This window comes from Gallus gallus, chromosome 1, assembly GCF_016699485.2.
Source record: "Gallus gallus isolate bGalGal1 chromosome 1, bGalGal1.mat.broiler.GRCg7b, whole genome shotgun sequence".
In the NCBI taxonomy this organism is placed as follows: domain Eukaryota; kingdom Metazoa; phylum Chordata; class Aves; order Galliformes; family Phasianidae; genus Gallus; species Gallus gallus.
This window is the reverse complement of record NC_052532.1, coordinates 95,201,903-95,227,232: the sequence shown is the minus strand read 5'-3', so window position 1 is coordinate 95,227,232 and position 25,330 is coordinate 95,201,903. Positions and strand designations below refer to the sequence as shown.

At 38.2% G+C, this 25,330-nt stretch overlaps 1 long non-coding RNA gene across 4 annotated transcripts in view; it reads right to left on the bottom strand.

Moving 5' to 3' along the window:
* The window catches only part of LOC112530509, a 106,705-nt gene that overhangs the window by 33,962 nt on the left and 47,413 nt on the right, over positions 1-25,330 (bottom strand). For 2 of the 4 annotated variants that reach the window (XR_006932213.1, XR_005842046.2), the window contains exons 2-3: positions 1,744-1,842; positions 367-498 (exon numbers count right to left, since the gene is read on the bottom strand). This is a non-coding gene — a long non-coding RNA (uncharacterized LOC112530509). Of the gene's footprint in view, positions 1-366; positions 499-1,743; positions 4,223-4,281; positions 4,399-25,330 lie in introns of those variants that run through there. The other 2 variants (XR_005842047.2, XR_003072149.3) reach the window with 2 other exon arrangements.

Here is a 25,330-nt window from a genome sequence, read left to right as displayed (position 1 = left end):
TTCCTTTCCTATTCATTCCAGATTTGTGAATCAAATTCTGTTTGGTAGTTTTATTACATCTCAATATCATGAAGAATTCCACAAAAAGAGAGGAAAAAAAAAGTGGTCCTTTTTTACTTTATGTATATATTTGTGACTTGCTGAATCAAGCTTGCCAATCTAGCTGCCTAATATTACCTTATCAGATGCAGTAAATATGTTAAGAGCATTAATACTGACATTCTTGCAATGCAAATTATGCATCAGATATAAATACATGATATCACATGCTTACAATAGCGATTAATTTGGAAATTACAAAATATCTTCATACAGAAATAATATCCACAAATTTTCAGTTTTTTCTTTGAATGATACTATCATTACCTTCTAATGAAAACTCCAAGTAAAAAGTTCTTTGCAGCATTGTTCTCATCTTGTAACTGGATTTGATTTGCTTAAGATTTTAACATATTCATTCTTCTGCTGGCTACCAAAATTGATGTTAAGAACAAAACTCTAGAAAAGATAAAGAGGAAAGTAAAGAAGAGTGATGTCAGTTGAATTTTCTTTTACAAATACACCTAGATACAAAAGGAGCTACGTGAATGATCTCCAAATGAAAAAATATCTAGTTGTCTATTACAAAATATCAGAAACCAAATACTGCATTCTGTTCTTAGCTGCAATGCTTTGAAAATATATCAAAAATGAAACACTGCAGCACACATTGGCCAGAGGTGTGACATCACTGGAGATTATGTATTTTGCAACTCTGATGGCTGCATTGAGAGCAGACTGGAGAACAGAAATTACAGACGTCTACGTACACATTCTGAGGAAAACTTTCAACACTATTCACTGACAGTTAATAAGATCATAACTGAGTTTATCATATGGGTCTATTTTCCCTGTTATACAAATATCTAAAGATTATCTGTCTGTGTAGTTAGTCTTTCTGATGATATGATGCATAATTTTTGATTATTTGATTGTTCATCTCTTTCAGTAAAACAGAAATAATTTGAGTTTTGCAGGTTGGAAAGGTAATCCCCCCCCCCAAAAAAAGATACATTTTAAGCCTCTTTACAAGCTGTAGAATGATAAATAATTTTTATGGCAGGAGCTATTGCCATTTCTCAAAGGCTGCATGAGAAATAGTTTTTAAAAATAAAAATGTAAGTGTTGGGAAAACAATTGAAATGCTCTGAGTCCTTTACGATCATACTGATTACATCCAGGTGATAATCAACATCCAAGAATTAGCAGAGAAAGAGTAAAGCAAGTCTTTCTTATGCCTTGCTACTGTTTGCATTACTGTCTGAATCAAGAGGAAGATGATCATAAATTACAACTACACATTTCACTGGCAAATACCATTTAAGTATTTAAAAGATCTTAATTTTGCTGATGATGTTAATCAGCAACAGAAATACATGTGGTTGGTGTTTTTTGCCTTTTTTTTCCAATAAGGGTGTAAGAAATGTATGCCTGTTCATACATCACAGATACTGTTTGAAATATCAAGTTTTTTTTGCTTACCTAGAAAGTCATAGGTGCAGTAATGATGACACCAGGCATACAATAGCCCATAACAAAATACTTCATAAACTTGAAATATTTTGGCCACAGTAGCATGACCAGAACTAACACAAAAATAATTTCCAATATCTCCTCTCCTTCTCTAGAGATGTTCCTAGAACTTATCCTGGAATGCATTGTTCTTATGAGGGAAGTCTTTAAAATACATTCTAAAGAACGCACTGTGTCTTCCGGAAGTCTTCTGGAGAGCAGATAAACTGAAGGCATCCATCAGATGTGAAACACAAATAGTTACACTCCAACTTCCACAACAGATTCAATCTAAAAAAGAGAAGAGAGACTTCCTAAAGTCACAGGAATCGCAAGGAAAATGCCTTTATCATCACAACAAGGCTCAGAAGTCTAAGCAAGCTAATCCAAGCCCAAAATATGTCGTAATGTGTGGTGAATAATCTTGAATAAGTACAAGATAAAGACAGACATATTGAAAGCACTGTATGCATTTTTGTTACCAATAGGAAAAGAATGTAATTTCAACATGGGTTACACTTTTACTTCTGAATGTTATTCTCCCCCATATCGTGAACAAGAATGGAGATTAAAAAATAGAAGTCACTCACAATATCATAAATAAAGTGTGATAGTTTGTTAATTAGTGTGTAGTATAAGTGAATGCATGTAAAAAGAACTAGAGATTAAAATTCATCCTTTTGCAGTGTGAAACTGGTGGCAGACTTTGAAAACAATTTACTTCAGTAATAAATAACAAACCAGACATTACCATGGCAACAATAATATTGGAGATGCAGTACTTTATGAAATTGTTGGGTTAAATGAACTTTTGTAAAACTCACTTGGTTTGAAAGTTTCCTCATTACTTAATTTTCTCTAAAAAACTTTAAAACAAGTGAAAATGTGAATACAGCTACTTTTTTATACAGGTAAGGCTACAAGCATCTTAAGGTATATGCCTATAAATCCAAATTCTAACACTCACCTCATTATTTGTATTGATGAGGCAGAATTCAGCTGGATGTGGCAGTAGTCCCAGAGGACTTTATTTCCAGACCACTGGCTATAAAAACTAGCAGTACTCACAAAGTAGTGGAATTTAACCACCCTGATCTGACACAAAACATTGGCTCAGGATGGTCCTTGATATACTCCAAACTTGTAAGAGGTCTGAAATGTACAGCAACAGGAAGACTGAAGGCCATTCTGACCTATCACCCTTGGTAAGAGCAGTCCTGTAGTTTCAAAACACTACCACCATCCTTGCCACTAGAGTTATAGCCAGAGTAACATCTTTGACTTGGTCTTCTCTGTGTCTCAGCCTGACTGTTATTCTTCTGGTTCACATTTCTAGTTACATCACTGCATCTGAGCTGACTCCCTAGAAACTACAGATAGATGGAGCTAGATAGTGTACCTGGGCATCTCAATTGGCACTCACTGTCTAAGTTTTAGCAATGAAGTCTCATGCCTGTTTTGCAGAAATGGGCAAACACCATTTTGACCATTATCACTTCACTGGTTTTGTTTTCAATTTTGTTAATTTACTGATTCATACCTCTTGGGTTACCCAACTTACCTTCCTATGTCTTAACTGCTCTGTGGATGTCACTTGCTGTAGCAGCACTGGTCTACAAGCACATAGAATTTGCTTGATTCAGGTACCATCATGTAGCCTCTTTCAGTAGAGAAGGGTATGCTTCTCAAGACAATGAATCCAGTATCATGGTCCCAGTGTCTTGTTTGCATACAAACTTAACTAGACCGTGGGCCTAGATGCATGATTGGACTTCAGTAATTTGTTACCTTATATATAAACTATAAAAGGAATTCACAACTTAAAGAATTTAATAGAATGGATAACATGCAATAAACAGCCACTCATAAAGAATCAGTGGATTCTTGATACTAGGATTCTATCTACATCCAATCTAAATTGGCAAGAGAATTGTAACTGGCATCTAAATGACAGAGATACAGTTCTGAGAATTATGAGAGTGAACAAAATAAAAGGAGAAAAAGCACAGTTTAAAAAAAGAACGTGCATAATCCTGGTAACAGAATTAGGTTTTTGGCGAGAAGTCAGTAGGCTGAATTTAAATGTTAATTTTGATCTGTAGAGCAGAATGTGCTTGATAATAAAGGTTAGATTTTATTTTATTTTTTTAGTAAGTATCCTATCACACAGTGAGATTTATATCCTAATTAGTTTATAACCCTGTAGCTAGTCCATCTTACAAACAATTAGCTGAGAGATTTTCTTAGTCTAGTGTTTCATATGAGTGCAATAATTTCTGTTTTCTTCCTCCTGTCCTCTTCATTGCTTTCCCCTCTTGTTAATAGCCTTGGGAAAAAAAAAGAAAAAAGAAAAAAAAAAAAAAAAAAAACCACAGGGATCTCCTGGAAAGAGTCCAGCATAGGGCCACAAAGATGATAAAGGCCATAGAGCACCTCTCTTATGAGGAAAGGATGAATCACCTGGGTCTGTTCAGCTCTGAAAAAAGACTGAGAGGGGATCTTATTAATATTTATAAATATCTTAAGTGTGGGAGTCAAAGCAACATGACAAACCAGTTTTCAGCGGTCTGTGACGAGGAGAAATGGCCATAAACTGGAGCATAGGAAGTTCTACACCAATATGCAAAGGACTTCTTCACACTAAGGGTGATGGAGAACTGGAACAGGCTGCCCAGGGAGGTTGTAGATTCTCCTTCTCTGGAGATAATCAAGACCTGCCTGGACGCCTACATGTATAGGGGACCTAGTCTGCTGTAGGGGGCCTGCTTTGCAGCAGGATTGGACTTGATGATCTCTGGAGGTCCCTTTCAACTTTTGCAATTCTGTGATTCCATGGAAAGCAAAACCTAAAGGGTAAAAACAACCCAAGCTGTAGATGATATTAAAGAATACAACTTATAACATCATAGCTTTTTCCTATGAAACAAGTTAGGACCATTATTTCTCAGATTACAACATCTCTGATTGATGTATGTATAAGAACATTTTGTGCAGATAACAGTATAAAGTTTATACAGCTAATAGTGGAAAAATCGGATTCAATACTTTGTGTCTGAGACATGAAGAATAGCTTCATATTCTTTAAGTTCCATTCTTTGAGCTAAATTAATCACTTCTACTGTTCTGTCATCAATTGTCCACTGATATTTGAAAATCACAGAGCCTACATTTTAAAGCTATTGTACTGTACATGTTGTACAACAGCTGTTAGACATCATTTAAAGAGGAAAACATTTCTGCAAACACATATAAGACATCAGGAAATAAACTTACAGAAGCAATTCCTTTAGGCTAAAACCTGACATAAGGAAATAAACTAATGCACACTAAAATAGATTTAATAAGCATTTCAATCGGAACATATATAGCCTTCTTTCTTAAGATGAGAGCAAGAATACTGATCTTGGTAGAATAAGCCAAGTAAGAAGACAAATGCTTTGACCATAGCAGATTCAAATGAGGATATACAGTATATTGGTTGTGTGCCAATTGCTGATGTTCTAAACAAAGTCTAAGTACAAAGCATTCATAACCTTTCACAGTCAAGTTAGCAATTTAATTTGTGTTCAAAACTGACTTTGGCATCATCAGGAATACACACTCACAAATCAAGTGTTTTAAAAATGGATTGTTCTGATAAAGAGAAAAAAATGAGTTTATAAAAGGGAATTAACAAAATCATGAAAGTATATTTAAAACTACTGATAATTATTTAAATACATTTCAGGGCAGAGATAACAGCAAAACTTGGCCATGCTTGCTGATTCAAGGAATAAAATGAAGTACATTTTCTGTAATTACATTTTCTTAGAATCATAGAATCGTTAAGGTTGGAAAAGACCCACAGGTTCATCCAGTCCAACCATTCGCCCTTCACCAATGGTTCCCGCTAAACCATGTCCCTCAAAACAACATCCAAACGCTCTTTGAACACCACCAGGCTCGGTGACTCCACCACCTCCCTGGGCAGCCCATTCCAGTGCCTGACCACCCTTTCAGAGAAGTAGTTCTTCCTAACGTCCAGCCTGAATCTTCCCTGGCGCAGCTTGAAGCCATTCCCTCTAGTCCTATCACTAGTCACACGAGAGAAGAGGCTGACCCCCAGCTCACTACAACCTCCCTTCAGGTAGTTATAGAGAGCAATAAGGTCTCCCCTGAGCCTCCTCTTCTCCAGACTGAACAATCCCAGCTCCTTCAGCCGCTCCTTATAAGGCCTGTGCTTCAGACCCCTCACCAGCTTTGTTGCCCTCCTCTGGACACACTCCAGGGCCTCGATGTCTTTCTTGCAGTGAGGGTCCCAAAACTGGGCACAGTACTCAAGGTGCGGCCTCACCAGTGCTGAGTACAGGGGGATGATTACTTCCCTGTTCCTGCTGGCCACACTATTCCTGATACAAGCCAGGATGCCATTGGCCTTCTTGGCCACCTGGGCACACTGCTGGCTCATGTTCAGTCTAGCGTCAATCAACACCCCCAGGTCCATTTCCTCTACACAGTCTTCCAGCCACTCTGCCCCAAGCCTGTAGCGTTGCCTGGGGTTATTGTGGCCAAAGTGCAGGACCCAGCATATGGTCTTGTTGAATCCCATCCCATTGGCTTCAGCCCAGCTATCCAGCCTATCCAGATCCCTCTGTAGGGCCTCGCTACCCTCAGGCAGATTGACACTTCCAGCCAGCTTGGTGTCATCTGCAAACTTACCGAGGGTGCACTCAATGCCCTCATCCAGGTCGTCAGTAAAGATATTAAACAGGACAGGCCCCAGCACCAAACCCTGGGGAACACCACTCGTGACCGCTCGCCAGCTGGATTTAACTCCATTCACCACCACACTCTGGGCCCGGCCCTCCAGCCAGTTCCTTACACAGCATAGAGTGTACCTGTCCAAGCCACGGACTGCCAGCTTCTGCAGGAGAATACTGTGGGAGACAGTGTCAAAGGCTTTGCTGAAGTCTAGGTAGACTACACGAACAGCCTTTCCCTCATCCACCAGTCAGGCCACTAGATCATAGAAAGAGATCAGGTTGGTCAAGCAGGACCTGCCCTTTGTGAACCCATGCTGGCTAGGCCTGATCCCCCAGTTGTCCCGCACATGCCGCGTCATCTCCCTCAAGGCAATCTGCTCCACAATCTTCTCCGGCACCGAGGTCAGGCTAACAGGCCTGTAGTTCCCCGGATCCTCCCTGCAGCCCTTCTTGTAGATGGGAGTCATACTGGCAAGCCCCTAGTATTCTGGGATCTCCCCCGTCAACAAGGAGCGCTGATAGATGATGGAAAGCAGCTCAGCTATCACCTCCGCCAGTTCTCTCAGCACTCTTGGGTGAATGTCATCTGGTCCCATGGACTTGTGGCAGTTCAGTTGGAGTATCAGGTCTCTGACTGTTTCCTCCTGAATTGTGGGGGGTTTAGTCTGCTCCACAGCCAAGGCTGCCAGGTCAGAGAGTGGAGAAACCTGAGGATAACTGGTCTGACTTTTAAAGACAGATGTAAAGAAGGCATTCAGAACATGTGCCTTTTCCTTATCCTCAGTGGTCACATTCCCAGCCTCATCCAGTAGAGAAAGGAGATTCTCCCTGGTCCTCCTTTTACTGTTGATATACTTGTAAAAGAGTTTCTTGTTCCCTTTTACCCCAGCTGCCAGGTTGAGTTCAAGCTGGGCTTTTGCCTTTCTGATTTTTTCCCTGCACATCTTAACAACTTCTTTGTATTCTTTCTGGGTTGCCCGTCTCTTCTTCCACAGGAGGGAGATTCTGTTTTTCTCCTGGAGCCTCAAGAATAGTTCCCTATTCATCCACGCCAGTCTTCTTCCGCGCCGGCTCATTTTGCAGCTCAGGGGGACAGCCTGCTCCTGCGCCTTTAAGACTTCCTTCTTGAAGAGCAACCAGCCATCTTGTACCCCTTTATTCTCTAAGACTGACCCCCAGAGGACTCTCCCTACTAGTCTCCTGCACAGTTCAAAGTCTGCCCTCCAGAAGTCCAAGGTAGCAGTTTTGCTGTTCCCCCTCCTGACTCCAGCAAGAATCGAGAACTCTACCATGTCGTGGTCACTCTGCCCAAGACAGCCCCCAACCTCTACATCTCCCACCAGACCTTCTCTGTTTGCGAACAGCAGGTCTAACGGGGCAGCTCCTCTCGTAGGTTCTCTTATCATCTGCATCAAGAATTTGTCCTTCATACATTCCAGAAACCTCCTAGACTGCTTCTTCTGTGCTAAATTGTATTCTTCATTCTTCATCTTCTCTAGAAAGCTTTTCCTAATACAACTTAAGGCATCATTTATGTTTTCACTTTAGAATATCCCATTAGTAACACATAATCAGCCTGTGATCAAAGCATGTACTTGTCAGGTGAAAATCATGATTTTTCAGTTGGGGTAGACTAAAAAAGTAAATTCCATGTTTAAGACAGCCCTCCTACACTTTGGCTGTTCCAATAACTATACCAAAATAGTGGACGGATTTTGCGTTGAGCTACTAACATTTATGCTTCAACTCTTTGAGACTTAAAGTTGCAGAAAGTTCTTAAGAAAGTAGTTCTCATATTTTTAAGCTTAAATAACAAAAAGATGAGTACAAACTTTTAATTATCTGACAGATGAGTATTTTGCTAAAATGTGCTTTTGGAATCCTTCATCCCGATAAGGAATCTTTTTACTCTTTGAAAAGGTTATGAATAGCTATTAAAATCACTAAACTTCTATGACATGATAAACTGTAACCGCTCCTTAGATTGCTGCAATCTGCAAAGTCAATAGCCTCTAAATTAAGGGCTTTAATCTGGTTAGAAAGAGATTAAGAAAGTACTGACATTGCAGAATTAGTCTGGCCTCATAATTAGCCATGGATTATGGTATTTGTCTTTCCAAAATAGTATTAGAAGTGAAAGTAAATATATTAAGGAAATAGGCAGGCACTATATAAAGTTACAGTGCACAATACCACCTCTCACTGAAACCTTCTACCACACACACACACACACAAAACAAACAAACAAACAAACAAACAAACTATCAGCCCAATCATATCAATATGTTAGCCAAAAGAAATGCATGTGTGGTTAAATTAGGACTTCAAGGAAAGCTCTGAGGAAGGAGCAGCACATAAACCTTGTCAGTAGAGAAGTAACTTAGTAGGCATCATAATAGAAACATCTGATCATTAACATAAGCCTTCCTCTCTTTTTCTTTGCTTCTGACAGTAATTTACTACATTCCCGTTGCACCACCCTGTGCATTGGCTCATTTGTACTGTAAAAGGAGCTTAAACCAAGTTCTATGTTTCTTTTTGAAAAAATGGGTGACAGACAATGCAGCTCTGAATATTCAATTCTCCTGTCGCGGTAGTCCTTTCAGACACTTCCATTCAAAGCTAATCAAAAAGATGGGAGACACTAACCTGGGACCAGTCAGGAGCAATGGGTGGTCTCCTAGAGCAACAGTATCTAGAATGGCTACGTTGGTGTAGAAACTGCACAGAGCAAACTGCTTCTGAGAGCACTGATACATACCTAGGGGCAGCTTTGTTGCAGTTCTCAATTGAGCTGACTAGATATACAAAGAGTTGTCTGGTTTGTTGTTAGATACAAAGACAAAACCATGGCTTTTGCTTCACTCTATCTAGAAATATCCTTTTTAGTTTTAAAGAATTCAAGAAGCAGAAAATTCAAGCTATTAACAGCTCTTCCTACATGGTTTGGGCATGATTTGTCTAATTACTTGAATAAAAGTACATCTCTGTTCAACTATGATATTTAGTTGTATGATTAAGTTTCAGACAAATCTTCAAGGGCTTTTAGATCTCCTGCTATCTACTTTTCCTTCTCAAGAAAAATGAAAGCAATATGAGAAAATTCAGAGCATTCAACAGCGTAAGCTGTTGCTGTTTTCTTAGCCATTCTTCAAACTTAACATTTATTACCATGCAGTTCCTTTTCAGTCATTATAGAGAAGTTGTACAAACACAAGAACACATTTTATCTTAAAAAGAAGGTGAATTTGGAATACTGAAAATTTCAAGTGAAAGAATTCCATGGATTCCATGGTACAAATTAGGATTGTCAGGCTGGAGCTCAAATGATCTCCTGGCAGGCAAAAAAAAAAAAAAAAAAAAAAAAAAAAAAAAAAAAAAAAAAAAAAATCATATTTAGATAGTCTACAGCATATAATTATGTGGAAGCCTAAGGAGAATTATTCAGATACAGGTGGAGAATTTGTGTTCCTATTTCAACAGTATGACCTTTCCTTACTTAAAGCAGTGCAAAATACAACGTTATATAATTTAACACAATAAATGAAACAATTTAAATCATACTGCAGAGAAAAATCCAGGCCTGTGGTTCTAATTTCACTCTTGTTGGGCCCAAGTATGTGCTCTATTTTTTTTATTTTTATTTTTTACTTTTCACAAATATGAACTGACAAGTGCTCATCAATTGCATACTGAAACTCCAAAAGACTACTTCTATCCTGGAATGAAAATAAATCATATATTCTATTCCAGATTTGTCAACCTTATCTATAGAGAGACATAGAAAACTGGGAGTTGTTTAAGCCACATCCCACATGTGATCTTGCATGCTCAGACGTCAAGCAGTATCCTACATGAGTCACTGACTATCTGGATTTCTTTGGAGATGTTTTTTCTCCATTAAGATTTGTATCCAAATTCCATGCCCTTTTTCTTTTAATACATGGAAATCCTTCACACTTTCACAAAAATTATATAGAAAAAAAAATCAGTTTAAAAATAAATGAATAAATAGCAGAAAAACCCACAGAAAGTAGGCAGCAAAATTGCGAAAGAATTATTTGTAATTACTGACACATGGTAGCTGCATGCTTAACTGGACATCAGACACTCCAGTGACCTCAACTATACAAAGCTAGAAGACATTCATTTTCTTCAAACATGGGAAATACATGCTTCAAATGTACAATATTTTTATATTTCCTTCTTCCCTGAGACACTTGGCTATTCTGATTCTTCCTGTCACCTTGATATTGAGATGAAGCTAGTCTGTACTTCAAGTACCAAATAGCAGGAGGTAATCTGACGTCAGTCTTCCCATTTCTGTGCTACAGGAGCAGGAGGACTTAGCCCAAACTGTCCCCTTTTAGTGCCTTAATACCTACTGCAGTTTATCACAGTGACTATGAGAAGGCCAAAGCTTGTGTGTAGTCAGCCAGATAATTAAGCAGCTACATACGAAGCACATACTATCTTCTTTTGCTCTTCCTGAAAGATCATGGGTGTCACAGAAAACATAGGCTCAGGTTTTCCATGCTTTTTGAATACAATCTTTAGCAACACTTAAAATCTGTAACTATTTCTAGCTTGTCAGTAAAGCTTAAAAATAAATGATATAGTCACCACAGGAGAATACTCTATTATGCTATCTCCTGAACCAAGTAGTTTCAACTCATTGGAATTCAAGTAATTAAATGCTCGAGCAACTTCTGCAACTCTAGACAAGAATGTATGGACGTATAGTCAAGTACAAAGTGAGCAAGGCAAATACCGTTCCAATTTCTGCTCTTCCCCATCTGATAGTTTGGTCATTCTTTACTACCCACTTGAGATACTGCTGTGGAAGGAACACTGATGAATCATATTTCTGTCTAACAATACTGTTGAAACAGATCAGACAGATCGGCATTTTTTTTTGCTTCAGTAAATTTCATCCTGAGTCCAGGAAAATACCATCAAAGTTACATTGGTATAAGACAAAGTTTTTGGGCTCTCCGATGAGCTGGAATTTGCAAATTATTTATCACAGAAGGATATATCTTTGCTTTTTAAGGCAACATTGGAAGCATGCTTTTGCAAGGTAGACACTTGCCCTTTAAAAGTTGCTTTGCATTCCTAAGACAGAAAGAGAGATGAAAAGAACATGAGAATCTTACAGTTGATGTTTTTTTAGAAAAAGTAAACTTCTAATTTTCCAAAGCTTCCATGTATGGCTTTCCCTTCCCCCAGTCAAAATCACGATCAGGATCAAATGTTCTTAGAAACCTCTCACAAAGTGTTGCTTTTTGGACAAGAATTTTAAATACAGTTTCCTCAAGTTGGGTTCCCAAAGGCCATGTTTAGGCACCTGTTTGCTTTGAAGAGCACTGAGCAGCCAGCCTCTCAACATGATTTCTCCTAGGAGCCTGGCACCACAGCAAAGCAGACAGATGCTTAATTATAGCCTGGGGAGCTCCTTGTTAAGTTGTTACTTTAGAAAGTCTTGGCCTTTATCCCTTCTCACAGGTGGGAAATCTTGTCCTTTTTATTTTAGTTTGGAAACCTTTGCCCTTTCTTTTCCCACTTTTCCTCCTAAGATTTATATACACACATTTATATACACATGTACACACATAAGTACAGAAAATAGCTTTTTAAAAAGTATTATTATAGTAAAATAATATGTGTATGATATTAATAATACATATCTTTAAGATTATACATTACAGCAGAATGTGTTAAAGAACAATCTTCCTACCTTCAGAGAAGCAGCTACAACTAAAGCAAATAAAATGCGTTTTCCCACATCTTCGCAATCCTAACCAACAATCTGGAGATCCATGTAGATTTGACAGATTTAGATGTTAAAGAGTACCAGACCCAAGATGGACACGTGGGACACAACGCTCATTATGGGCTTCCACCTGGACATAGAGCCACTGACCACAGCCCTCTGGCTGCAACCTTCCAACCAATTCCTTTTTTACACCCTTCAAATCCATACCTCTCCAACTTAGAGAAAAGGATGCAGAGGAGGACCAAGTCAAAGGCCTTGCAGAAGTCCAGGTAGGTGACATCTGTTGCTCTCCCTTTGTCCACCGATGCCATCACTCCATCATAGTAGGCCACCAGATTGATCAGGCACAAACTTCCCTTGGTGAAGCCAGCTGTCTCGGATCACTTGCTGTCTCACTCCAATTTATAGGAGGGAAAGGAGGTTCTTTAATCTCTTTCACTTGCTTGTCCCTCATGTGCCTTAACATGTCTTTTAGTAGAATCTGTTCCATGATCTTCTCAGGCACAGATGAGGCTCATGGGCCTGGAGTTCCCTAGGTCCTCCTTTTTCCCTTTCTTGTAAATGGGAATGATGTGTTCATTTGTCCAGTCCCTGGGGACTTCACCTGACAACCACAACTTTTCAAATATGATGGAGAGCAGCTCAGCAACCACCTCAGCCAGCTGCCTTAGGACACTGGCGTGCATGTCACCTGGACCCATGGGCTTGTACACATTCAGACTCATTAGTTGGTCTCAGAGTTGCTCCTCACTTAAAGTCAGGGAGAGTTTACTCCCCCAGTTCCCACCTAGAGGTACAGGTTCAGGGATGTAAGAATCCTGGCTGCTAGTGAAGACTAAGGCAAAGAAGTCACTGAGCACCTCAGACTTCTCCATATCTGTTGCAGCCAGTTTTCCTTTGTCATTTAGCAGGAGACATAAGCTCTCTTTGGCCTGTCTCTTCTAACGTAGCCACCTGTATAATCTCTTTGTGTTGTTTTTAACATTCCTCACCAAGTTCAGTTCCATCTGTGCCTTGGCTTTCCCAGTCCCATCTCTGCAAGTCCAGACAACATCTCTGTATTCTTCCAAGGTGACACGCCCTTGTTTCCCCTGCTGGTACACGTCCTTCTTTTCCCTCTGTTTGACCAGCAGGACTTTACCAAGCCATGCCTGCTTTCTTATCCAAGGGGATGAAGAGCTCTTTCACTCTCAGAAAGACATCCTTATAGAGTAGCCAGCTTTGTTCCACTCCTTTGTCTCTAAGGACTTCTTCTCAAGAGATCTTGTTCTAAAATTCCTTAAACAACCTGAAGTTGTTTGAAGTTCAGAGACCTGACCCCACTCTTTGCTAGGCCCACATCCCTCAAGATCACAAACTCAATCAGAGGTGGTCACTACAGCCCAGGCTGCCTCTGATCTTAATGTCTTTAATGATTTCCTCTACACTGGTGAACACTAGATCCAGCAGCAGTTCATCTCTGGTTGGTCTGCCCACTGCTTGAAACAGAAAGTTATCATCAATGGACTCCAGGAATCTCCTGGATTACTTATAGCTTGCTGTGTACTCTTGCCAGTGGATATCCAGGGGGTTGAAATCCCCTATCAGAATGAGAGCCTGTGAGCATGAAACTTCTTGTAGCTGACGCAGAAAGGCCTCATCAGCAGGCTTCTCTTGATCAGTTGGCCTGTAGTAGATCCAAGCCACCAGCTGGCCTTTATCGATCCCATCCCTGATTTTAACCCACTGACTCTCCATCTGTTCCTGTCTGTTTTTCAGAGGGATCTCCTTGCAGTCTACCTACTCCTTAACATAGAGGGCAACCCTCTATGTTAAGCTCTCCTACCTTGCCTATCCCTTCTAAAAAGTTTACAGCCCTCAATGGTAGTGTTCCAGTTGTGTGAACCATCCTACCATGTTTCTGTGATGGCAGTAAGATCAAAGTTTTCCAAGCGCGACAAGGTTTCCAACTCCCCTTGCTTATTTCCTATGCTGTGTACGCTGGTACAGAAGCACTTCAGCTGGGCTTTCAGATGCACTGCCTTCCTAAAGAAGCCCTCCCACAAGCCTTTGGAACAAATCTGATGTTTCCCCCCTGCTTCTTCCTACAGTGACAGCATTCCCTGGCTCTTCTCTATCTCTCAGCAGTACATCCCCTTCCCTCAGCAATTCTAGTTTAAAGTCCTCGTAATGAGCCCAACTAGCTTGCTGCCCAGTATATTCTCACCCCTCTGAGTCAATTGTATCCCTTACCACATCACCATTCCTGGTTCATTATAGCTGTTACGTATGCCATCGAAGCTACAGTCTTGGGCATGACACTGCTCATATAATCAGCCATTCAGCTGGTCAGTTCTCCTCCTGCTGCCTGGATGCCAGTCTCCCACTGAGAGGACTGAGAAGAATGCCACCTGTGCTCCTGAACCCTTCAACACCTTCCCAAATGAAACAAAGTCCTTTCTGATATATTTTTTTAATTTCCTGGTTGCAGCCTCGTGTGACCCAACTTGAAAGATCAGTATGTTTTCAGACCCACGAAGTTTAACAATTGCCAGTGCTCCTTTCATTTTTGAACTTATTTGTATGCAGGCATCCACAGAATTGTATGGTAATGATTTCCAAAGTTTAAGCTTAATACTCACTTGCTTTAATCTAACATTGCAATAACTTCAGTGAAGTTCCCTACTTCTTCCACAACAGTTATGTATTTTTTCCCTATACATTTTTTCAATATTTTGACTAATGTTTTTTAGGTTATAGCTGCACATCAGACACTTGTGGTCCATAATAAAGGAGTCCTAATCTATTTTGTCCTTTCTCATGTGAAAGCCGTATTATTGTTCTTTGTCTACTCTTTCGAACACTAATGTTCCCTTTCCGTGCAACGTCACACAGTATTCAAATCTCTGGTATATTAGAAATGTATAGAGTGGGGTAACAGGGCTTTTTGACTTTTAAGAAAACTAAGTTTCTTGGCAATCTGAAGTCTCTCCTGTGTGATAGCTTATTTAGAGATCATCAGGCTGTAAAGGAATGCATACGTGCATGCATGCACGTAGAAACATACAATATACTGGGAGTATCTAGTACTAAGCATGTATTGACACTGAGTTTTTTTTACTACTGTATTATTGATGCGCTCAGAGTAGAATGAATCTTTACAGGTCAACATAACGTAATTATCTTTAATGTAACACTTCATCCCTTACTTCAGATTCAAAATATGCTTGCATATTGAGTACCATAATCCCAAACAAAGGAGCTGGAGCCTCACTGACACTGAACTTACACTACAGAACCTAAATTTTTAATTATTTATCAGCAAACAAAGACACCTTCTAGTGATAGTTTCATGCCTTTCAGGATGTGTTTTGCCTAATTAGGTAAATCGCATTGACTGAATCACCTGTATCTGCACATTATATCACATAGAAGAAGAAGAAATGGCTTTCTCTTATTAAAAAAAAATCAAAACATTTTCTTTCACTGCATCATATTTATTCATGGGTCTGCTAATTAATTCTCTTTATTTCACAGCTCCTACCAGTTTTATTCTCATGAAAATCTTATTTACTTGTTTATATTAACCAGGGTTGCTCTGGGCGTCTTTTTAAAGTCTCTGTCATGCGTGTCACTTTTCTTTCCTTAGGTACTGAGGTTAATGCAAAGAATATATTGCAAACCACAGTTAGCAGTTCAACAGTTTCATATTCATGGGTGAATGACATCTGACCCCAGAAATTTATTCCTATTCATGTTTTAAAATTTGTTTTAAAATCTTTTTAGGGAGGTTTCGTCTTAGGACAGTTTCTCTCCCCTTCCCCTGTAATGAGAGGTTCCTTCTGCTGTCAAGGTCTGCCTTGAGCTGTGACAAGTATATTGTCTATACATGAAGCAGAAGTTTATAACTCAGCAGAAGGTAGGAGCTGCTGTTTTCACAGGGCCATCTGTTTGGCAAAATCTTGACTTTTTCCAGTAGTTTGACCTTCGTTTTCACAGTCACTCATTCATCTCACTCCCAGTGGCACGTGTTTGAGATAAAGAGAGTTTCTTAAGTGAAGCAAAGCTACACACACAAACAAAACAAAAGGAGGAGTTCAGTCACTACTTCCCATTGGTAGGCAGATGTTTAGCTATTTCCCAGCAAGCAGGCCTCTATAGACTGAAGCTTTATGGGAAGATAAATACAATAACCACAGATCATCTTTCCCAAGGCATTTGTGGATGACACCATAGTATGGGATATCCCCTTGATTCTTTTGGGTCAGCTGATCAAGCTGAGTCTCCTCCCAGCTTCTTGTATACCTCCAATCTACTTTCTGTGGTGACAGAAGAAAAAATAATAAAAATAATAATAATAAAAAAGAAACTTTGAGGCTGTGCAGTGTGGGCAGGCAACCCATGTACAAAAAAACTGTGACTGCCTCCTCTTGTTTCCTTCTGTTTTCCTTCCTTGGAAAGACCAAAAACAAAAAACAAAAAAACATCATTGTCTCTTCCTCTTAGCTTGCTTAGTCCTAAAACCCAGGAGCATGGTCTCCCTAAGCTGCAGGCATGTGTGTGAAAATGGGTCAGATGAAGAGCTACGTGAGATAGCTCATTCATGAATCTCAGCAATCTCCTCCTGTGTTCAGAAGCATATTCTCACCCAGTCATCCCTGGATTGCTTACGTCTAGCTTTTTATCCCTGCTGTTTGGACATTCATCATTGCCACCACAAAAGGAAAAAAAAGAATAAAAAAATCATAAACAAAATCCAAGCACTGTTGCAGGAAATGTGATAAGAGATATTAATACATTTCTTGCACAGCTATCAATACCTCTCTCCCCTTGTAGTAGGGAAAATTCCATCTCTCTTTCAAAACTGTGATGCATGCACGTTGCCAATATAATGATCTTCCATATGCAAAAACAAGGCCAGAAAATGATTTAAAATGCCATAAACTTCTTCAGAACATGTTTTCTGCTGATATGCCTTTCTCCCTGAAGTGCTCCCCATGCTCTTTCTGAAATATTCATTGCCCTAATGATTTCTTCAGGCACTGCTCCTGTACATAAAGATTACTTCCTCCTATCAGGAAAGAAACAATTCCAAGGGAACTATTATGGGAGAAACCCATAGGGTCCAAAAACGTACGTAAAAAATGTTTGCTTTTCTTCCTCTGTGCCTAAGGTTGATTTCAACCTTTACTTTCAGGTGTGGAACAGTTACTGCTACCCATGTGTTTACAACTAGAAAAACAAATCTCTGATTACTTATTTTTCTAGACTGTTACATGTTCTAATTTTTTCCACTATCTTCCTTGTTTCATGCACATTTATTTTGTCCTCACAGCATTGCAAGGCTAGATACACTAGAATTCACATTTTTATCCATTCTCCAGACCCCCCCTGCCACCCTCATGGCAAATCAAAAGATGTCATCTGTGACAAATGGAACTCTTTTTCCCCCAACAAGATTTGCTTGCAAGCTTACTGTGTTTTAAGAAGTAATTCCTTACAGTTCAGTGTAACTTCTGACAACTTTAATATGTGGTAGCCCCTTTATAACATACCTTGCCAGAAGAAGAGAGAATGTATAAACATTCAGCAAACCCAGCAATAGAAAGCTCAGGGGGAAAGTGTCCAACTTCTGAATTCTCAGTGTTCTGCAGGAGGCTTGGTGGCTGAAAGTCAGTGAACCATGGCTCAGAAGCACCAGCTGTGCTCCTTGAAGATTGTTTCTACAAGTTGAAGGCAGTTTGCATCTCAGTTTCTTATTTTACAAAAAAGAGATATGCTACTGTGTGTGTTTGTATTCTACATGCTAAATTTAATGAAGTGTAAACAAATAAGTGGTCTTCATTAAGACCTACTTCAAGAAGTAAAGTAGTAATCTACTTCAGATTCTACAGTGCACTATATCATCTCAGTGTAAGGGGCGCCAAAGCTCATTTATGAGATTAATCCCTGAGTATAGAAGAAAGCATGAATAGTGTGAGAATAATATTTGAGAAAAGAGTGTCCATGATGGATTTAAATTGAAAATTAGAGGTGAAGAGAGCTATTTCTCTTACCCAAGAGAAAATCTTTGAGCTAAAGGAGAGCCATAAACACCAGTATTAGATTTCTTGCTCAGGAGTTTTTTAGCGATACAGTAATAAATCCGGGAATGAACCCACTACATGCATTTCGCAAACACTTGAAATATCTTATGGTGAGAGGAATACAAACTAGATCACTGACTCCAGGAGTCAACTCCCAAGCAGATTAATTTAAATAATCCTATCTTCCTTATGATTATCATAACAAGGGAATGGATATTCATCCGTTCCTACCATTTCTCCAAGGCCATGCTATGTTATTAATAATCTTTTAAATAATTTAAAAAATGAAACAAAACAAATCATAGATGTTCCATACAGCACTGAGAGCCTCAGTTAAATATTTCAAGTTATTCTTAATGAATAGAGATACGAAGAATAACTACAAGCTAAACAAAAACTGATCTTGTCTCAGGTAATAGCAACAATATGCAAAATAAATTAGAATATGGAAAACAACAAGAAGGTGTAAACCAGTAAAAAATATATAACAATCTAATGTTATGCTAGAAACAACTCATAAACACCAAAAAGTAACCCAAATAAAACCTTGAAATAACTGAAAAAAAGAAAAAGAAACCGGACAGATGAATTCCATTACGATTTTAACTTCCATTCCCAGTGAAAATACATATACAAAATATTTTATCAGTCTTAGAAGTTGATACAATTATATTGTCCACAAATAAATCAATTCATTTCAAAACGTACTTCATATTTTTCCTTTTTATGTTACAGAAGTATTTTTATAATATTAATTTTAAAAGAAGACAATAACCAAGATGACCACTGTAGGTTTAAAAAATAATAACAACAAAACCCACAACTATAAGGAACAGGGAAGAAAGATATTTTTTCAGTATATTAGGAAAAGAACAGAACATTAGATGAAGAATTGAAGCATTATTAATCATAGATAAAAAAGATCAGAGGTAGTGGCAGATAAACTTTCACCTGAAAATTCTATTAATATGTGTTACAAAACAAGAGGTTTCTACATATAGTAAAATGTTACAGAAAGAACAGCAAGTTGAATACAGGAATGGAAAAATAATAATGATCTTATGAATAAATCTGAGAAAGTTTTAAACAATTCAAAAAGTCAAGATCAAGTTTTCATATTAGAAGAGAATGCAGGTACAGAAATTGCTAGGAGTACTAAACAATCTTGATTTAGACTTCTCATAAAAAAAGGTTTTGAAACAAGATTCTGTGCCGTCAACAGATATTCAAGTGAAAAATGTAACTGAAGCTAGGCATGAGAAGTGGGCATGTTTGTCCATGACATAGGGAGTGTCATCGAGTGCACCCTCAGCAAGTTTGTGAATGACACCTAGCTGCGTGGTACAGTTGATGTGTTAATAGGGAAAATGCCATGCCGAGACCTTGACAAGCTAGAAAAGTAGGTTCATACAAACCTACTGAAGTTCAACAAGGCCAAGTGCAAGGTTCTGCACCTGGGATTGGACAATCTTGTGTGTTCAGCTCCGGGAGCATAAGGACATTGGCCACAAGGATCACTAGGGGGCTTGAGCACCTTTCTCATGAAGAATGGCACCATGCCTTAATGGCTGGTGCCCATATTCCAGAAGAGATTTTTGTAGACTTTTAAGAAAGGTCCCCAGAGTGACTGAGAATGAGAAAGACATGACACAGATATAATCTGTGTAGTTTACTATACAGAAAAAATAAGGATAAGCCCTTTCAGTATACGCAGAGTGCTTATACAATGAAGTAACCTGAATACCTGCAGTATCAGAATTGACCCACAGCACAAGCTGAAATATCTAAAAATTCAACCAATGCAGCATCCAAATAAGATGTGATTTCCAGGTATTGGGTGTTAATATCAACTTCACCTAGAAGATGGCACTCGCTTTGGCTTGGAGTTTTTAAAATAGGATTCAGTATACCTTAATGTGTCTTTTGAAGATGGTTGTATGCTGCGTGTGTGAGGACGCTTAGACTAGTCACAACTTCATTGGATTAAATAATCCAACTAGCATGTAATATGAATTATGCAGTATTACAGGGTCAAATTTAGAATTTTTCTGATAGAAAGCTATGCTTTTAATAATAACTTCTGTGTTATATTCTTAATATTTGAAGTATCCTGTGACAGAAGGGAATCCAAGCTGACCTCAATTTAATCTCACCAACTGAGTTTAGCAGCAAAGGCACATTTCAGCTCTGCAATAGATCTGATAGCACTAGAGGTTTTTAATGGCTCTCATTTTCATGGCAATGATATTACAAATACAGTGGGAAGCAAATCAAACTCCCCCATATCTGACAAGTAAAAAGAGTGACTGGTAATAAACTACAGCACTGCTCAAAATGATGAGCTGCTCGTTCCATTGTAATAAATCAACATTATTTCATTGGAGATGAAGTCTTCTGGATTTATGCCAGTTAAGGGTCTGACCAGCATGTAGCACTTTGAAATCTGGGGAAACCATTTTTCTTGGCTGTAATACATCTTATTCCTCATAAAAGCACAGTAAAACATTCAGAAAGGTTACTTAAAACATTGTCAAAGTAAATGCATCTCTGTAAATCAGCCAGCATGGCTCTGTCTCAGGTGATACAAGTGTTGCTAAGGTAACTACTAATTTCCACTATAGAGTAAATAGTTAAATAAAGCTGACAGCTTATTCAATTTTATGTGCTAGATTCTGGGGCAGGGCATGTCTTTTATTTCCTCCTATGATATTGACCCTAGTTCAGGCTGTGCACCTCCTTGGCTGCTTAAAACCAGAAGTCACCTTTATCACCTGCAAAAAGCTATCAAGGTAACAGGCAGAATATCTGATCCCTCTGGTCTGCCACTTTCTCATATCCTTGGCTTTTTATTTTGTGTCAGGCTCTGAGTCAAATTTCTTGACTCACACTTTGAGGCTTGGAAACAACATCTCTAAAATATCATGCAGCTGGTTTCTAAGTAAAGATTCAGCTGCTACCAACCCGCTTTTCCCACTTAATTTGAATTTCTCTGATAAGTAAGCCCACTTGTTTCTCCTGTCACACATTGGTGGGCAGCTGTTAGTATCTTGTTGAGAACACACAGCAGCACTTAAATGCTCATTGGAACTCCTCTAAAACTATTGTTTCAAGTGCAAAGTGTTTAGTAGCAATAGCAGCTTAAACTATTCCTTTCCTTGTCCTATGGTGCACTTTGCTTTCTACTGTTTTAGCACAATCACTTGCTAGCTTGCGCTACAGCTCTGATTTGAATTCTCTCTTAAAAATGAAAAAGCTTTATTTGACTGCCTTTTTGATTAGCGCAAATCAATTCCTTGATTAGGTTGAAAGAACAACCCTATAAGCAGGCATCTTGAAAAACAGAGGATGTTTGTGTGCATGGCAACAGGAGAATGGGGACACGAGAGAAGGACAAGGAAAATCAAATACCTAAAAATTCAGTTTTACTACACTCAGGTATCCCAAAGCCGTAACACATATTTTTCAATTCTGCATTTACCATTTCCTTCCTCATTTAAGATGATGCCAGTCTGTAGCTTTCATATTTAGTTCCTACCTCAGCTTTCAATTACATGGCCCAAATATGCCTAAAATGAATACTTACAGTATACTATCCTAATATAATGCATCTGTAGGTAAAATTCAAACATACCCTTTGAATTTCTTGGAGCTGTATCAGTTTATACCAGCAGAGTAACAAGCTTAAGAAGGTACAATTTAGTAAGCTAACCATCACCTGCATACCCTTCAGAACTGTTGAAATAAATGCCAAATAGTCATTGCCATATACCTGCTACATATATGACTTTTTAATACAATCAGCTTAAGTTATAACATGTTTAATATCACTCGGAAATGAAATGCAAAAGAAAAAAAAAAAGGGAAAATATATCAAGCTTGTATTAACCATATAAATGTTCATATACTTTGCAAAAAAGTTTTACTTTATGAAATACTCCAAAATTCCTCCTCCCTTATGGATAGAAAGAAAAAAATGTATATATCATATTTTTGTTTTATTTATTTTTCCAGTAGTATAAACAAGACAGATTTCCAAGCATTAAAGGTAACTGACCTAAATTCTTGAATTTCATACCTATTTTTAACACAGTTGGGTGAAAGTAAGATTTAAAGTAGATATTTTTATGCTCATATCTATGCTATCATCACATTTATGCTGCTTATTCAGAGAACAAAAGAACACAAGACATGTACTAAAAGATATGGTGTTGACAGCTTGTCAGATGTCCTGTTTTTCCTGAAACAGAGAACTAATCACTGTCTTATGCTGAAGATGTAATCATAGAAACATTATACTGCAACTGTAGAAATGTGAAGTTGGAAAACTTTTTAATGAGATTTGGAAAGTGTTTAACTTCTATATTAGAAAATTACTGCTTTTGGAAGCGACCAATTCACACTCCATCCTTAAATGTGGCAGCAATGGTTGAAGGCAATATTTTTATATTCCTGGGAAAATATTGTGGACTCTGTCAAGGAGAAGAGCAAGCAAACTGCCTTTAGTTTGCTCAGTGCTATAGAGAAGCTGAGGTGTCTGTGAATCAATTAAAGATTCCAGGAAGCTCCCAGGAGATATGGGAGCAGTGAGCATTTATTTGCACAACCCCTCTGCTATCTTGAGTCTTTTCTTTAATGGTCGTTTTCTATTCCTGTTCAGTCTTTGAAATTTAAACCAACAATGAAGATGATCATATTAAGTGTACAGATGTCCTTAACAAACTGGACTGGCATCATCATTGCCTTTGATGTAAATTTATGGAATAGCTGTCAGATGGTAATGACTTTCTGTCATCACCATGTCTGAATTTGAGACACTGAATAGCATAATAATAGGGCTGGTGCTGTTTTACCAGTTTCCTGAGCTGTGCAGTGTCCAGCATCCATCTTTGAAAGAATAAATCTTGGTGTTTCAAACAAAACATTAGAAAATTAAGATTCATCTTTCAAAGGCCACCTAACATGTACAGACTGAACAATCAATGAAGCTTTCTGCAGTCATAATTGACTTTTTCAACACAACTTTGAAAATAAATATTCTTTCTTTAGTAATCTGTGGATATCATAGTTAAAATATCTCTTCTAAAAATAATAATAATAATAAAAAAAAGGAAAACAATTTAGAACAACAGTTTCTACATACACAGAGTGAATATTATCAGGGTCAAACATGATGGAAGAGCTGTAGTGCTCGGCAAATTCCTCAGGCTTATGGCCTTACTGCCAGCAAGAAAAAGGACCCAGTCAGTTGTCTGCATCATGTGATGAATTTTTTCAAGTTATTCAGATACAAGCAGTGAAAACGTGTACGCTGAAATCCAGCTTAATTTTATAATGCAAATTAGCGTACAGACTGCCAGTGATTTTATTGCCTATTGATCTATAATATTATAGCGGCATAAGCAAGATTTTTTACTTAATCTAATGTATTTTAAATTAACTTCTTTTTTTCTACACTTGCACGTTGATAGACACATCTTATGACAGACTTCTAGGGGTGATGTTCAGAGGTAAGTCATGATTATCAACAATTTTGCAATAGCATTTAGCTTCCTGTCTGTTCCTACTTTAGAGTCTGTAGAAAATACACATGCAGCTTTTTGTAGCATATGTTCCAAGTGGACAGTGGTATTGTGTTTGTTAATATAGAGACACTTAAAAATAGGTACATACTAGCAAGTGCACACTACCATTACTGGGCAGAGGAGTTTCATCCTTCATAGAATCACGGATATGATTAGCCAGATTAAGTGCAGGAGATAATATCTGGCCTGTCAAACTGACATTTACACACCTATAGAACTACAGAATACTGATTCTACTTCAGAAATGTGGAAAAGCTTTCTTTAAGTAAGATCTGGGAAGATGTCTTTCGAGAATCAGATTGGCTATAAAAGTTGGCATGCCTTGTCAAGAAGTTCCTTCTGGCTGTTGAAGCCTGGGTCATAAAATCCCAAGAGATTTGACAGACTGCCTGCTGGGAAAGTACATAATAAGTCAACTTGACAAGGGAGAGGTATGAAACTTGCTTATTAAATTCAATTTAGTCTTAGTATAAGGTTTCTAGACCTTTTTTCCCCTTTTGTTTCATTTATATCTTTCATAAGATCTAAAGAGGCATTGTTTTCAGATGGAATTTCATTTCACAGTAACATATCTTGAAGTAAGGATAATAGTAAAATAAACAAGATAGCAAACCACAAATCATTCCTTAGCCCAAGATAAGGTGAATCTATACTAGTTGACTGGGACTAAGGAAGATCTTTCCATTTGCCAGAACATTCACCCAAGTATCCATGTACACAATTCATTTCCATGAGAACTGGTATCACAAGAGTTAGATGAGGAAGAAATGCCTTTCAGTGACTGAGATGACCAAGACAGCTCTCTTACATGCAGTAAGTTATTGGGACGTATGCTACCATCACACTGATCCTCAGGGAGGATGCCACAGCATGAAACATAACAGTCAGCATACATTCTGAATTCTTAGAAAAGGCAAAAGACTATCTCATGTCCTTATGATGGCCAGAGTTTTACTAATTCTCTAAAAAGGTTTTAAAACTCTACTATAGCTGTATATGACAACAAAACCTTCTGTACTAACCAGATATGATATGGAACATCAGCATTAAGTTATTCAAAAGATTGCCTATTGGCAATAGGCAAAACTAAAACAGACTTAGTCAGATGTAAGAATTAGGCTACATCTGATCTAAGTCCATATGACTATGTATTGATTTACTACACAGAACAAAAACTGTTCCAAAAATCCATCAGAGAAAACTTGCAACCCTTAAAACAAAGTATTTGAATACATTTGATAATATTCTAGGACACAAGATTTGAGAAGGTTCTAGGACAGAAGTCACTTGTAAACTTGTGCACTTTTCAGCCAGTAAAAAGAGTTACTCAAACTTCATATCCAAGTCTTTCTAATGGTCCAGATTCAGTTTTCTCAAAGAGCAGGATGAGCTCCATCCTTAGTTATACTGAAAGTAAAGTTAAGCTGTGAATATGGTATGCTGTTTTGCCACAATTTGTATTTCAAATATCAAATACCAATCGACAATGCCTTGCAGAAAACAGTAACTGTGATATCTCCTGACCAACATTCATACAAACAGGTAAGTCTTTATAAACTCTATTGCATGTAAGCATCAAACACAAATCCCCTTCTCTTCTTGGGAAGTGATAGA